Here is a 16575-nt window from a genome sequence, read left to right as displayed (position 1 = left end):
ATTATTATAGTAGATATTCTTCGCGGCAAGCTTGCGAGCCACAGTTCAGACTTTTTGGATTGAACAATACCCTACAGACTGTGAGAAAAATATTTTGCAGAAGAACTCGTTTCTGCGGCCCATTATGCGGCCGCATAATCACTCTGCGGACTGCATAATGGCCGCAGAGTGAAGCAGAAAGTTTGGCCAATTTGAGGTCAGTTTTGCGGTCGATTATGCGACCGCATAATCGATATGCGGACCACATATCGGTCACATAATCCCTCTTGGGTTTTTGTGGAGGGAGTTCTACGGTGCATTATGTGACCGCAGAACAAGTATGCGGACCGCATATTGGTCGCATACCTGGGCCGAAAGTTCAGGCCCTTGAGGTCCATTTCTGCGGTCACTTTGCGGACCGCATAATGCGACCGCAGACCTATGTCGGGGCACCCATTTTATTTATTTAAGACCCGACCCCCATTCCGTTAAAACACCCCTTTAGTCTATTTTGAAGCTCATTTCTGATATTTCTAGAGTGAGAGAGAGGGTTCTAGAGGGAGGGCCTAATTTTTCATCAAATTGATCTTCAACCATCACTTAAAGCTTTGGAAATATTCAAGTAGAGCACCAAATCCTTCATCCAAAAAGGTAAGACTTCATCACCCCAACTCTTAATTTCAAACATAGCTATAATGGGGTATTAGTGTGATACTTCATGGGTATGAGGGTGGTTCATCTTGCATGCATGTGATAAAGAGTGTGGGAAAAATAAAAAGTGAACTAGAACCATGAACATTTTCCTAATTTTGGGTTCAATTTATATATTGCTAAAATAGATTGAGGTTGTTAAGGGTTCCGGATAATTGTAGAGTCCAAAGAAGCATAATTCAGGTATGTATGGCTAACTCTCTTCTTCCTAGAATCGAACTCCTGGTGTCCGAATAATGGGTGTAAGTTCCAACTTGATCATACTAGAATTGTTTTTCTTAGTGTGTCGGATTGAAAGATTCATGTTCCCTAATAGTTTTAGATGGTTACCATGTCATCATGCTATTTGAGAACGTAATTATGATTTTCCAAGCTCCTTCCCTTATGTGTGGAATGCCTTATGTGATGGTACTTATCGACATGAATGATGATGTTAATTAAACGAATAAAAAGGGAAAGACTTAAATTGTAAAATGTTCCCAAGTACCAAGAACTACTTAATAAATGAGGTTGTTTGTGCCATGTAACGAAAGATGGGAAAGAAATGTGAATTTGAATGAACAATTGAAAGAGGTTATGTCTCAAGTGAGATGGCTTAGCCGATCGGATGCCATGCTGTACACATGACGGCATTTGTGTTGGAATTATTGATTTACATGGTAGATATGGATATGTCTCACTTGAGATGGCTTAGCCGGTCGGGCCGAGATCGGACTCAGTGTAAAAACACGGTGGCATTGTGAGTTGTGGCTTTGGCACTAAAGATTATTAATCTAAAAAGATGGAAAGATTGAATTGGAAACTATGTGATCCTTACTTGGTGTTTCTTTGTATTTCTATGAAGTAATTATTGATTACTATGACTGCCTTCTCTTTGTTTCATTGTTCATTCTACTAATATTGGTGTTTGCCTTACATATTAGTTCTATTTGACAGTACTAACGTCCCTTTTGCCGGGAGCGCTATATCTTTGAATGGATGTAGGTGGTTTCATCGCAGATAGTGCCGATCGCAGATAATGGTGCTCTCTTTCTCTCATCACATCAGTCTTGGTGAGCCCTATTTCTCCCAGGGGTCATGTAGTCCTTCTTTTGTATAAGTTTTCATATTTTGAGGTATAGCCGGGGCCTTGTTGCCGGCATTGTCATGTTGCTCTTTTGTACCCTTAGAGGCTCCGTAGACGTTTATGTGGGTCATGTATATATGTTGGGGTGGTCGTTGGATCGAGTTGTATTTTGGAAACTCAACTATGGCATAATGTATATAAGGAAAAATGAACTAGCAACGTTTATATATTTATATAATTAATCTCTCCCCTGTTTTACAAATGGTGATGCGATCCCTTTTTGGATTATGAATGAGTCGGGTAGGAAAGGTTTAATAGGCTTGCTTGACCGGGTTCACTCGGTTGAGCACCGGTCGCACTCCCCGAGGTTGGGGCGTGACACGTTCTGTGCTCAGAGTTCTTCAAAAAGGGAAATTGTATGCAAAATTCTCTAAATGTGAATTCTGGTTGACTTCTTTAGCTTTCCTTAGGCATATTATTTCAGGTGAAGGCATTCGGGTTGATACACAAAAGATTGAGGTAGTAAAGACTTGGCCTAGACCTATGACACCGACGGAGGTTCGTAGCTTTCTCGGTTTGGCAGGTTATTATAGGACATTTGTAGAGGTATTTTCTTCTCTTTTAGAACCATTGACAAAATTGACTCAGAAGGGAGCTAAGTTGCAGTGGACCGATGCTTGCGAACAGAGTTTCCAGGCATTAAAGGACAGACAAACTTCAGCACCGATTCTAACACTCTCAAAGGGAACCGATGGTTATGCTATCTATTGTGACGCTTCAGGCGTTGGATATGGTTGTGTACTATTGCAGTGTGGTAAGGTTGTAGCTTATGCTTCTAGACAACTAAGAAAGCACGAGAAGAATTACCCGACCCACGATCTAGATTTAGCCACGGTGATTCATGAACTAAAGATGTGGAGGCACTATTTGTATAGCATTCATGTTGATATCTATACGGATCATAAAAGCCTTCAGTATATCTTCAAGCAAAAGGAATTTAATTTACGTCAAAGGAGATGATTGGAGCTACTGAAAGACTATGACGTTGATATTTTATACCATCCAGGAAAGCGAATGTAGAAGCCGATGCCCTCAGCCGTAGATCTATCGGTATCCTATCATATTTACAGCCAGAGAAGAGGGGGATAGCCCATGATATTTATCAGCTAGCTAGTCTTGGAGTTCGATTACTGGACTCAGGTGATACAAGAGTTACTATTCAAGACACGACAACATCCTCTTTAGTAACTGAAGTGAATAAATGCCAGTACGAGGATCCTGTGTTAGCTCATTACAGGGATACAACCCCTCAGAAGGAGAAGACACCATTTGAGATTACAGGAGATGGAGTCCTTAGATATCAAGGATGATTATATGTCCCTAATGTTGCATGGCTGCGCCGGCAGGTTATGGGAGAGACTCATTATTCTCGTTATTATGTCCATCCAGGAGCAACAAAGATGTATCATGATATCAGGGATTGTTGATAGACTTACAAAATCAAACCATTTTCTGCCTGTTAGGACTACATATTCCACAGAGGATTATGCAAGGCTTTACATTAAGGAGATAGTACAACTTCATGGTGTTCCTATATCTATTATCTCGGATAGAGGAGCTCAGTTTACAACCAATTTCTAGAGGTCCTTCCAAAAATGATTGGCAACTCAGGTAAGTCATAGTACAACATTTCATCCCCAAACAGACGGACAGGCTGGGCGTACTATTCATACACTTGAGGATATGTTACGGGTCTGTGTGACAGACTTCAAGGGTAGCTGGGATGATCATCTTCCGCTTATTGAGTTCGCGTATAATAATAGCTATCATTCCAGCATTCAGATAACTCTATATGAAGCTCTTTACGGACGGAAGTGTAGGCCATATCGGATGGTTCGATGTTAGGGAAACTAAGTTAGTAGGACTAAAGCTGGTACAACAGGCAATCGAGAAGATTAAGCTTATACAGGAAAGGCTATTAGCAGCTCAAAGACGTCAGAAGTCTTATGCGGATAATCGATGACGAGACTTGGAGTTTCAGGTTGACAACTGGGTATTCCTAAAGGTATAACCGATGAAAGGCGTTATGAGGTTTGGTAAGAAAGGAAAACTTAGACCTCGGTACATTGGACCATATAATATCATACGCAAGGTAGGCCATGTAGCATATGAGTTAGACTTGCCTTCTGATTGGAGTCTGTACATCCAGTCTTTCATATGTCTATGCTCCGTAAATGTATCGGAGATCCTTCTAGAATTGTGCAAGTTGATGATGTTTAGGTCACAAAGCAGTTATCATACGAGGAAGCTCCCATTGCTATACTAGATAGACATGTTCAGAGATTGAGGACTAAAGACGTAGCTTCGGTGAAAGTACTTTGGAGAAACAATAATGTGGAAGAAATGACTTGGGAAGCCGAAGAAGACATGAAGTCTAGGTATCCCCACTTGTTTCCTATTCCAGAGGAGGATCCGACTGAGACATCACAGCCTTAAGGTGCGTGTATGGATTCTTGTGTTAGTTATTGTCATTGGTCATGTGAGGCTATTGTCGTTATTGATGGTTGTGGCAATATGTGGCATTGAATTATGGAGTTTGCTACAGGAAGGGTTGGTAGTAGTACTGTTACAAAGGCGACTCTACCAAAATTTATATAGATCCTGGGGAGTAAACATTCGAGGACGAATGTTTCTAAGGGGGGAAGGATGTTACATCCCGCATTTCGTACGTTAAAGTTTCGTCGTAAGCTGGGGAATGAGATTATTTTTGAGGTTATAATTATTTATTTTATTTGTAACAAGTGATAAGTGAGTGTTGTGAAGATTAGAGGGTAAACAAATCAAAGAATAAGTATTCGTTAAAGTTTGTCAATTTGGGATAAAATACGGTCCAAACTATAATACCTGGTATTTATGGACTAGTGCCATACAAGGTACCACAGGAACATGATAGTAAGGTGTATAAAGTATGTTAAAAGTGATTAGTATTTTAAGTAAAGTAAGATATTACCTAATTATGTTGGTAATGGGTTAATTATTACTTTGAGTAGGAAATTAACAAATCAATTGAAAATTGGTGGATAATTATTTGGTGGGAACATCACCCGCAACGTGACAGCAAGGAGTTTAGTTGTTAAGACCAAACAATGACTCCTTGGCTTAGGTGGCTAGGTGGCACATTTAGGGGATGTTGGTAAAAGTAATCCTTATCAAGTGGGCCCCACAACCACTATGATAAGGAACCTCTCTAATTTATTAAAGAGAGATGTTTATATCTATAAGTAACAGATGAATCTACAACAAATTCATACGAGACTACATAATGTAATAGCAGCGTGATTTGCAATTCTAAGGGATCCCGGTATAACCTTTGTCAAGAATATCATACGGATTTTCCCTACTTCGATCTCGCCGTAACGTGTTTTGTCGCGATTCACGTGTGTTAGAGGGATTGTCAAGAGAATCAGCTCAGGTATGTTAAGTCTATCCCTTCTTTCCTTTTGGCATGATCCATATGATACAAACGAAACGAGCAAACGCACAACTTCATAAATGTCTCTATTCGTAGAAGCACTAGGGGTGCCTATGTTCTTGAATTCCCATGTGTCTTATTATTATATCTTCTGTTCATGGGTCTCAGAAAAATACGTAATTGATAAAGTTTATTCGAAGACATATTGATCTTATGACATTCCGAGAAGTCTTATTAACTTACTTCTTATGCATTTCATTTATTTATACATGTACATTGACCCATGACCAGATGGAGTTATATATACATATATTATATGTATATGGGATATGGGAAAAGGTTATGACATTATATACGCACCACCACCTGATCAGTTGGTATACATTGATGATTTCGCCCACAGAGGCCGAGATGATATGATGGTATGCCCTCAGAGGCTTGATGATGTTATGTAAACATATACCTATGCATGACACGACATTTATACGCACACACATGATTTTATAAATATTTTCAGGATTCACAAAGTTATTTAGACTTACAAGCGGATTCCTTTACTCCATATTCCTTTTAAGTCTTTTATGTCCTGATTTTCATGCCTTACATACTCTGTACATTATGCGTACTGATGCCCCTATTCCCCGGGGTCTGCATTTCATGCCGCAGGTGAAAGTAGACAGGTTGATGGTCCCCCTTTTTAGGATCCTTGATCAGCGAGAGTTGGTGTGCCCCACTTGATCCAGAGCTGTTACTAGTTTTGGTACGCTATTTTTGGTATGTAGATATGGGTATACTCTATTAGAGGTCTGTATACATTCATGTATAATTAGATAGTATGTGGCCTTGTCGGCTTCTAGTTTTGAATATATAGTTGTCTATAGCAGCCTTGTCGGCTCGCCCTACCGTATTCTGCATGTATATGTATATATGTCTTTTGGAAATATTTTCCTCACGTATGTTATTCACGTGATTCAGCAGTTTAATGACAGATGTTAATCATGACCTACCCTTAATTCATGTTTATATCTTAGACGCATGCTTAGGGGTGTTCGACAGGTAGGACTCGAGTACTCGTTATGGCCCATCGGTTTGGGTCGTGACATATTCTCTCTGTCATTCAAAGTTCTTACTTTTGTTCATCAGTTCTTCATTAGTGTGAACCCGGGATCGAAGGCAGACACCTCGTTAAGATGTTACTAAGTTCGGGATCACTCTTCTGATTGGTTTGACAATTTATTACGTCCTTTATCTGTTTAATCTAATGCCATTTATCATTTGTATTGAATTAATCCGCATATCCTTAAAACCACATAAAAATTTAGTTGTTATCTGTTTCTTAGGGTAAACACTTATAAAAAATATTGGGTTCAAATTGAACATTTTATAATTTAAACTCATCATGTAGATTTTCCCCTGCTTATGGTAATTACCGAGAAACGAAAAAGGAGGAAAAAATAGGAAGAAGAAAGAATGGTTTTCAATTTCATGATTAATTAGCTATTGAAATAAAACAATAAGGAAAAGAATAATATTGCAAGGAAAAGATAGAGGTAATTCTTATTAAATTTTAGATGATTTACAATGGGGTCAAACCCCTTTATTTCTAGGGGAAAAATGATTTAGCCACAAAGTAACAAACTCTCTAAAAGCTAGACATTCACTCTAAGTACAATTCTATTCATAACACTCCCCCTTAAATGCCTACTCAATAAGTAATGTGCCTCGGTAAAACCTTAACTAAAATAAAACCTATTGGGAAAAAAATTCTAGTAAAGGAAAAAGAGTACACATGTTTAATAATACACCTTTTGGTTGCCTCGTTAAAAAAACCCTTCAAGGAAAATCCAGTGGGACAAAACCTTGTATGGGAAAAAGCAACGCATATTAACTCCCCCTGATGAGTGCATCAATTCACTTCCTTGAGCCTTCGTATCCCAATCTTGTACACTAGTTTCTTGAAGGTTGACGTCGATAGAGATTTTGTGAACAAATCAGCCATATTATCACTTGAACGAATTTGTTGCACATTGATATGACCATTCTTTTGAAAATCATGTGTGAAAAATAACTTTGGTGAAATATGCTTTGTCCTATCTCCTTTTATGAATCCACCCTTCAATTGGGCTATGCATGCTGCATTGTCTTCATACAAAATCGTGGGTAGTTTGTCACACTTCAAACCATATTTGCCTCGAATAAGGTGTATTATAGACCTCAACCACACACATTCTCGACTTGCTTCATGAATAACAAGTATCTCAGCATGATTAGATGAAGTAGCCACGATTGATTACTTAGTCGATCGCCAAGATATGGTAGTGCCTCCACATGTAAATACATAGCCTGTTTGAGATCTAGCCTTGTGTGGATCAGATAAATACCCAGCGTCCGCATAACCAACAAGATCAGGACTGCAATTATTGCCATAAAATAAGCCAATATCGATAGTCCCTTTTAGATAGCGCAATATGTGTTTGATTCCATTCCAATGTCTCCTTGTAGGAGCAGAGCTATATCTTGCTAAAACATTAACTGAAAAAGTTATTCAGGCCTTGTTGTATTAGCAAGATACATTAGTGCACCAATTGCACTAAGATATGGTACTTTAGGACCAAGTAGCTCTTCTATCTTTTCTTGAGGTCAGAATGGATCCTTATTCACATCAAGTGATCGAACAACCATTGGAGTACTTAATGGATATGCTCCATCCATGTAAACTGTTTCAATACGTTTTCAATGTAGGCAGATTGATGAACAAAAATCCTGTTTGCCAAATGTTCAATTTGCAAACCGTGACATAATTTTGTCTTTTCGAGATCTTTCATCTCGAATTCCTTCTTTAAATAATCAATTGCTTTTTGGAGTTCTATAGGAGTTACAATAAGATTTATGTCATCAACATATACGGCAAGTACAATAAATTCCGATGTTGTTTTCTTTATAAAAATACATGGACAAATGACATCATTCATATAACCTTCCTTTAATAAATACTCACTAAGGAGATTTTATCACATTCTTCCTAATTGCTTTAGACCATAAAAAGCTCTTTGCAATTTGATTGAAAATATTTTCCAGGACTTTGAATTATGTGCGTCAGGCATTTTAAATCCCTCGGAAATTTTTATGTATATCTCATTATTAAGTGAGACGTAAAGGTAGGCGATAACCACATCCATTAAATGTATGTCAAACTTTTCATGGATAGCAAAACTAATGAGATAACAGAACGTTATAGCATCCATAACAGGAGAATGCGTCTCTTCATAATCGACACCAGGCCTTTGTGAAAATCCTTGTGCAACAAGGCGTGCCTTATATCTTTGTACCTCATTTTCTCATTCATTTTACGTACAAAGACCCATTTATAGCCAACGGGCTTAACACCAGTAGGTGTTTGGACTACAGGCCCAAAAACTTCACGTTTCGCAAGTGAATCCAACTCAAATTGGATTGCTTCTTGTCATTTTGTCCAATCACGTCTTTGTCAATATTTTTCAACAGATTGAAGTTTAATATCCTCACTATCTTGTAGAATTCTAGATGCAACATTGTATGCAAATACATAATCCACCACTATATCCAATCGATTCAAATTTGTCTCAATATCGATTGGATTTATTGGTAGTTCCTTATTTTCTTGAGTCTTATGCTCAATGATTTCATCATGAATCTCAGGATTGGTTAAATCGTGGATTTCTTCATGAGACTCTTTCGTAGTGTCATCTTGATCATTTCTTTTTCTTTTTCTAGGATTTCGATCCTTAAAACCCAATGGTTTGCCACGCTTTAAGCATGCTTTTGACTCATTAGCTATGACACTAGAAGATTGTCCAACTGGAACATCAATACTAATTGGAACATTCTCTGCAGGGATATGTGATTTTGTTATACTTTTCAGATCTGTAAATGCGTATGACATTTGATTTGCTATTTTCTGCAAGTGAATGATCTTTTGCAGCTCTTTTTCACAAATAGAGGAACGTGGATCAAGATGAGACAATGATGGATTTTTCCACAAAATATCCCGTTTGATTTCACCAATTTCTCCCCCTAATTTTGGGAAAAAGGCCTCATCGAATCGACAATCTGTAAATCGAGCAGTGAACAAATCTCCCATTAATGTTTCGAGGTAGCGAATAATGGAGGGCAATTAAAACCCAACATATATTTCTAACCTTCTTTGGGGACCCATTTTGGTGCGATGTGGCGGTGCTACAGGCACATATATTGCACATCCAAAAATTCGTAAATGGGATATATTAGGTTCATGACCCAAATCTAATTGCAACGGGGAATATTTATGATAATTTATCTGTCTGAGACGAACTAGCATTGCTGCATGCAAAATGGCATGACCCCAAACAAAAGAATGTAATCTCGTTTTCATGAGTAACAGTCTTGCTATCAATTGCAGACGTTTAATCAAAGACTCTGCAAGGTTATTTTGAGTATGAACATGAGTTACATGATGTTCCACTTTTATCCAATTGATAAGCAATAATCATTAAATGTTTGGGATGAAAACTTAGCGACATCATCAAGTCTAATAGACTTAATTGGATTATCGGAAAATTATGCCCGTAATCAGATTATTTGTACCATTAATTTTGCAAATGCCAGGTTGCGAGATGACAATAGGCACACGTGAGACCATCTAGAAGATGAATCTATTAAGACCATAAAATATTTAAACGACCCACTAGGTGGGTCAATAGGTCCATAAATATCCCCTTGTATAAGTTTCAAAAATGCAGGGGGCTCAAACCCAACCTTTGTTGGTGATGGTCTAATAATTAACTTGCCTTGATAAAAAGAAGTGCAAGAAAGTTTATTATTTATAAGAATCTTTAAATTCTTTAATGAATACCCATTTGAGTTTTCTATAATCACTCTCATTATAATTGATCCAGGATCTCCCAATCGATCATGCCAAAGTACAAAAGTATTGGAATCAGTAACCTTTTGGTTTACGATAGAATGTGCCTCAATTGCACTAATTCTTGTCCAATACAGGCCACAAGATAAAGATGGGAACTTCTCAATAACCCTTTTCTGGCTAGAGACGTTTTTGGTAACGATGAGATATTCAAGACTATTTTCATCTATTGTCTCAATATGATATCCATTTCGGCGGATATCTTTAAAACTCAACAAGTTCCTCTTGGACTTGGAGGAGAACGTTATTATCTATGATAAGTATTGTTCCCCTAGGAAGAGTTATAGTAACTCTTCTAGAGCCTTCAATTAGATTACTACTACCAGAAATTATAGTAACATCTGCCTTATACATACTTAAATGAGAGAAATATTTCTTTTCTTTGAATATTGCATGTGTCGTACATGAATCAACTAAACAAATATTTTTACAATTGAATTTTGATCCAATTTTGCTTTGTGAGGTATCCATATTTTCTTCCCATGGTTTGACATACAAAAGAAATACACGAATAAACATCAATATTATCAAAGAAAAAGGAAAATAAATAAAGTTAAATCAATGGTTCAATAATGACTTTTAATGCAATTTTTAGCAAACTCTGATTATGATACAAATAATTCCATAGTTAAAAATAATGCAATTGTTGTTATATGATTTAAAAACTGTAATAGTGAATGAGTTGACTGTTAACATAACAAGAAGTTAATTTCTCTCTCATCATTCTGCTCCGATTCTTAAAACTTTCCACCAATAATTTTGAATGTAAAACATGCAAGCCTAAACTCATTTTGGTAGACATGGGTTCAGTGTACTTCTCAAATCAAAATTGACGAAGAACTCCAAGTTTTATTAACTATTATTTGACTCATTAATTATCCAAGAATAAAGAACATTAAGTTCATTTATTTGGTATTGATGTTCTTCGTTTTACTAGCCTCTTTGGTCTGTTTAGTACGTAACCAATTATCAATTTGTTGTTTTGTTAGTCAACAGAAAAGTTAAGTAAACCAAATCAATAACAAATAATGATTAATCAAAACAAAGTCAGATGGAACGAAAGCTTTATTAAATAAACGACTATCGCTAAACTAATTGAAAAATTAGTATTCATGTAAAGACTATGATTATATGATCTTTATTCACTACCTACTACGAACAGGCAAAAATAAATGTCAAACTACTCAATCATCTTTAACCACGGATTCATCACCGATCAAGTGGTCTATTTTTCCATAAGCGTGCTCAAAAAAGTCTGCCACATCCAAGTGGGTGATGTCAAATTCATTGTCATAGATAAAATTAGCTTCATAGCCTTTATTCTTTAGAGATGCTTGATAAAGCTCAACCAAATGTCTTGGTGTACGACAAATATTTATCCAATGCCATTTTCCAGCGCAACGATAACATTCAGTTTCTGAACCCTTTGCATTTAGTTTTTCATCTTTCCCTTTCCACTTTTGATGGTTATTTTTCTTTGGGGGATGATTAACACAAGGAAAATTTCTTCCTTGTCCTCGGCCGCGGCCACGGCCACGGCCACAAATAGGGCCACGATTTTTTCCACGCTTAGCATAATGGGAATACACCTCATCCACTTTAGGCAATGGTGTAGACCCAGTGGGTCGATTATCATGATTTCTCATGAGCAAGTCATTGTTTCGTTCTGCCACAAGGGGAAGAGATATCAACTCAGAATACTTCTTCAAACCTTTCTCTCGGTACTGCTGTTGCAGGACCATATTGGAGGCATGAAACGTTGTGAACGTTTTTTCAAGAATATCATAGTTAGTGATACTATCTCCAAAGAGTTTCAATTTAGAAGTAATTCTGAACATCGCCGAATTGTATTCAGAAATAGACTTAAAGTCTTGGAGCCTCAAATGAGCCCAATCATATTGTTCTTGTGGAAGCGTGGCCAACTTTAAATTGTCATATCTTTCCTTTAAGCCATTCCACAAAACAAGTGGATATTTGACTATGAGATATTCTATTTTCAACCCTTCATCAAGGTGATGGCGTAAGAAAATCAAGACCTTAGCACAGTCTGGGGCGCCAATGACAGTGCCCTGAACAATGCCTTGCACTGTCTATGGTACTGTTGTTTCGTTTCCTTGCACTTCTTCTTTTATTGCTCCATTTGTTTAGCTCTGGGGTACCATTCCGTGCAACTTTTCTCCAATTCATGTCCAAGCATTCCTACACGTGAAATACGCTCTATTAAGTGCAATTATCGCACAAATTAGCATCCAAACAACAAGCAAGTAGGGTAAATAACACCAAAATATATGGAATTATAGCACGACATCAACACCCCACACTTAAATGTTGCTCTCCCTCGAGTCAACCAACCAAACACTTCCTCTTCAAGGACCCAACAAGCCACATATTCACACATACTAAACATATGACTATGGTTAATAGTAACAAATACGCTCTAGCATATGCTGTCAACACTTCCCATATTCATGCCCAATTTCAAAATATCCAACCCAGGAGCAACATGATTATAACAATCCTAGTCTCGAAAATTAACTCAATGTCATAATACACCCAAGGCTTGAATACTTAATCTAACATAGATGTCTAATAATGTTATATATCCTTTGTGAAACCATGTGCCCTTACAATAAAACAAAGAGTAAGCAATCCACACATCCAAATCACATGATCAAATATATTTTAAGGACTCACACATATGAAGAAAAATCACTCACTCTTCACATGCACGCAAAAGGTACCATAGGCTTTCCCCTTATGTAAACCTCTACTAATGTAGGCTCGCTTGGTCCGAAATCAACTAGGACTTTATTACGGTTGTAATGTGGGCTATGGGATGGGTAGAATATATTTAGGATATAGTGGATAACCCTCCTAAGCACTTTAACACATCACGTATTCAACTTTAAGCGCAAAATTCCTTCAATCCACCTCAATTATCACAAGATAGCTCATCCCCGAATATTTTTTCTTTTTCTTTACGCACTGCTTCAGATCACATCCACTAGCAAAAATAAGAAACCTTTATTTATTCAATTATTCTTCTCTTCTTTTTTCTTTCTTTTTTTCTTCCTTTTTTTTGTTTGTATTTTTATCTTGCTGCTAGTGGATTTTATTTAAAGCACAAATGCACATTTCTTCCTTCTATTGGTTCCACTCAAAAGCTACCCCAAGTTTCCTCATTAATTCTTACTAGCGCTCTCTTTGCAATTCAAGTGCTTTAAGAGGTCTAAGGATCAAGATGATTCAATTAAGAATAAAAGGGATAGGCTTGTAATGAGGGTGCCAAAAGAAAGGCTTATAGGCTCAAAAGGGTAACTAGGGGAAATTTTATTTGTGATAAGCAATAAAACTCAAAAATATCAAGGAAAGCCTAACATCACTTTTCAAACCGAGCAACACCTAGGATTTTGCTTTAATTCATATTCCGGTCAAGTTAGACTCAAATGCAATAACATGGACTATACAAAGAACTCACTTCACACATGACACATGACTCACTAAGTATAGTTTCATTCGGACTCTCACTCAAACAAGTATTCACAAAGCCAAGAGATATATTAAGCACAAAGCACAAAGTGAACACAAGTTAAGCAACCGAGACATAGGAGTTATACCACATGCTATTTATTTTTACCAAGGCATCATCATATATTTAAAACTAAGGGAAGGTGAAACGCATGCCAGAACCTAAGTATGCAACCATCAAACAAGTTAAAGGATGCAAATCACATCAGTTCTTCTCCTTTATTTCCTACATACTACTCTAAAAGTAAAAAAAAAAATTAAACTACTACCCGGTTCAAGGTACAACCTATGGAAAAGAATCGAGCACTAAGAAAAATCACGGGGGATTATTACTACCTAAGAAAAATAAAAGACATGTTTTTGTATTTATTTTCTAATTTTTTTATATTTTTTGTTTAGACTTAAATCCCTTAAGAAAACTGTCTAGGAGATCTAATGTTGGGAAACGTCCAATTTTTCTAAAAAAATATTATCAATTAAACTAACACAACTAAAATAGCATATAAAGTCACCCAAACAATCTCCTCACCTCACACTTAAAATTGTACATTTTTCCCTATGCACAACATAAATAATAAAAGTGTAAAAGAAATGTAACACCCCGGAAAATTTCGAAGTACTTGAGCGCTAGTAAGAAAGTTGATGTGCGCTCATTATATTATTTTGTATGCAAAAAAGGACTATTAATATAATGGATATCAATTAGATATGATAATAAGTATACGAGACATATTATAAGCGATGTGGGGTCTAAGGAGAGCCCTAAGTCCAAGTCAAGTTGGAAATTTCATGATAGACTAAAGTTTCGAATGGGTATGCACAAGACCAAACTTTGGACGAGCATATCTACATATATTTAAGTGTGATGGATGATATCAAATTAAAGATCTTCGAGTCTAGTTTCTAACGCTTCAAACCGCTCGTCATTTGGACAGTACTACAAGAAGTTATGACCAAATTACCAAAGGCTGGCAGAAGGTGATTCTGCGGCCAATTCTATGATCGCAAAAGTGATTATGCGATAGCAAAAGTGGTTATGCGACCACAAATCTGGTAGCAGAATGGACCAGTGCAGCCCAATTTTGGGCACCAGTTTCGCGGTCAATTGTGCGACCCGCATACCCATTCTGCAGTCCATTATGCGACTGCAAACCTGATTTCAGAGGGTTAATTTTTTTTATTTTTATAACCCGGCCCCATTTTGATAAATAGGCTTTGGGGCTTATTTTGGGGCAATTATCTGAGGTTTTTTAGGGAGAAGTGAGAGTGTTCTAGAGACAGGAAGTAGATGAAGTGTTTTGTTCATCAAGATCTTTCCCAAGCTTTGAAATCCAACAAGGAAATCTCACAAGATCTTCATCTAAGAGGTAAATTTCAAACCCCTAGCCTTCAATTCCGAGTTTGGGGTAAAAGATTGGTGATTGAGAGTATGATTCTTGGGTGTAATAGTAGTATGTGTATAAGTAAATATTGTTGTAGATTCAAATCCTAGTCTTCAATTTCGAGTTTGTGGGAAGATTGTTGAGCTCAAATAAGTAAAGATTGGGTTGTAGAATGAAAGAAATTTTGTAGAAGAACCTTGTAGCCAAAATTGCGCCTAGTGTTTGATAAAATGCTCAAATGAGCTAAAACCATGAATACCTTCCTAATTTGTGTTCAATTTTGTTATGTCTCAAAATAGATTGGGATTCCTAGAATTTACGGAACGTTGTAGTAATTTAAGGAAAGCTCAAAGCGAGGTATGTTGGCTAAACTACTCTCTTAGAATTGAATTCAATGATGTTCTCATAAGTTTCAAGTATGGTTGTCTCAAGTTCCTTATTCTATATTCCAAGTTATTCCCAATAAATTGGGTTGTCCCGAATAAGCAAAGTGTCGAGAATTATGTATTCAAAGCGTATTCCAAATGTTTCTATCACATTATGTTATCTTTTGCGAATGTGTTCAAGAATGATATGCGTATTAAAATACTATGTCTTTGAGTTGTGTTTCAAATAAAGGTTATGATGCCAAATTGTGTGAGAAAACTCAATACGCTTAAGACTCTTAATTGCTCATATGTGTGCTTAAAGTCGTGATTGAAAATGTCTTATTGTTGATAACCTATAAAGATGGTTGAAAGTGAAATTAGTGAATTGGGAATATAAAGTGTGGCCTGCGTGCCAGGAGTGAAAGTTATACTTGTGGCCAATGGTGCCAATGAAATGAAATGATGTGAGAAAGATTATGAAATGAGCTTTTATTCAACTATTCCAAAATTGACTTCGATAATAGAATTGCCTAAAAGTTTATGAACTCAAGTGATGCCCTTATGTGGCTGTTTTAGCTAATGTTATGCTTTGTGAGTATTTTCAATGTGTTTTGCGTTCTTTCATATTCATGAGTGAAAATTATGTATTGTCCTTTTTAGGGAAAACTATTTCAAGAATGAATGATGTGTTACTTGTGTATGATTTTAACTTGTGCTTCGATTGCCAATCATTTTACTCCATTTCTTGGAAAGAAATCCATTAGTTTTAAAGCCTCCATTACTAATGAACTTAGAGTTGTGATTTCTATAATATTCTATTTGTTGATAATTATGATGATGATATATGAAAGGGAAGAAATGAAAGTGTGGAATATGAAATACGGCCATTGTGCCATGAATAAAAAATCATATGTATGACCAAGAGAGCCAATAAAATAATGATGTTGAAAGTTGTTTAAAGTGCCAATGAGGCTATATACGGTATGAAAGGTTATAAGATAAATGCATTTGTATTGTTGTATCCTTTGTAAACAAATTAAAATATTTTTGGGAGTACGATAGTCACCGAGGAAGGGTAGACTGAAATAACCTAACCCCGAAACTACACGGGTCGGTGTAGGAGTGGATTG

This window comes from Nicotiana tabacum, chromosome 4 (assembly GCF_000715075.1).
Source record: "Nicotiana tabacum cultivar K326 chromosome 4, ASM71507v2, whole genome shotgun sequence".
NCBI lineage: Eukaryota > Viridiplantae > Streptophyta > Magnoliopsida > Solanales > Solanaceae > Nicotiana > Nicotiana tabacum.
Note: the sequence above shows the minus strand (reverse complement) of the source record.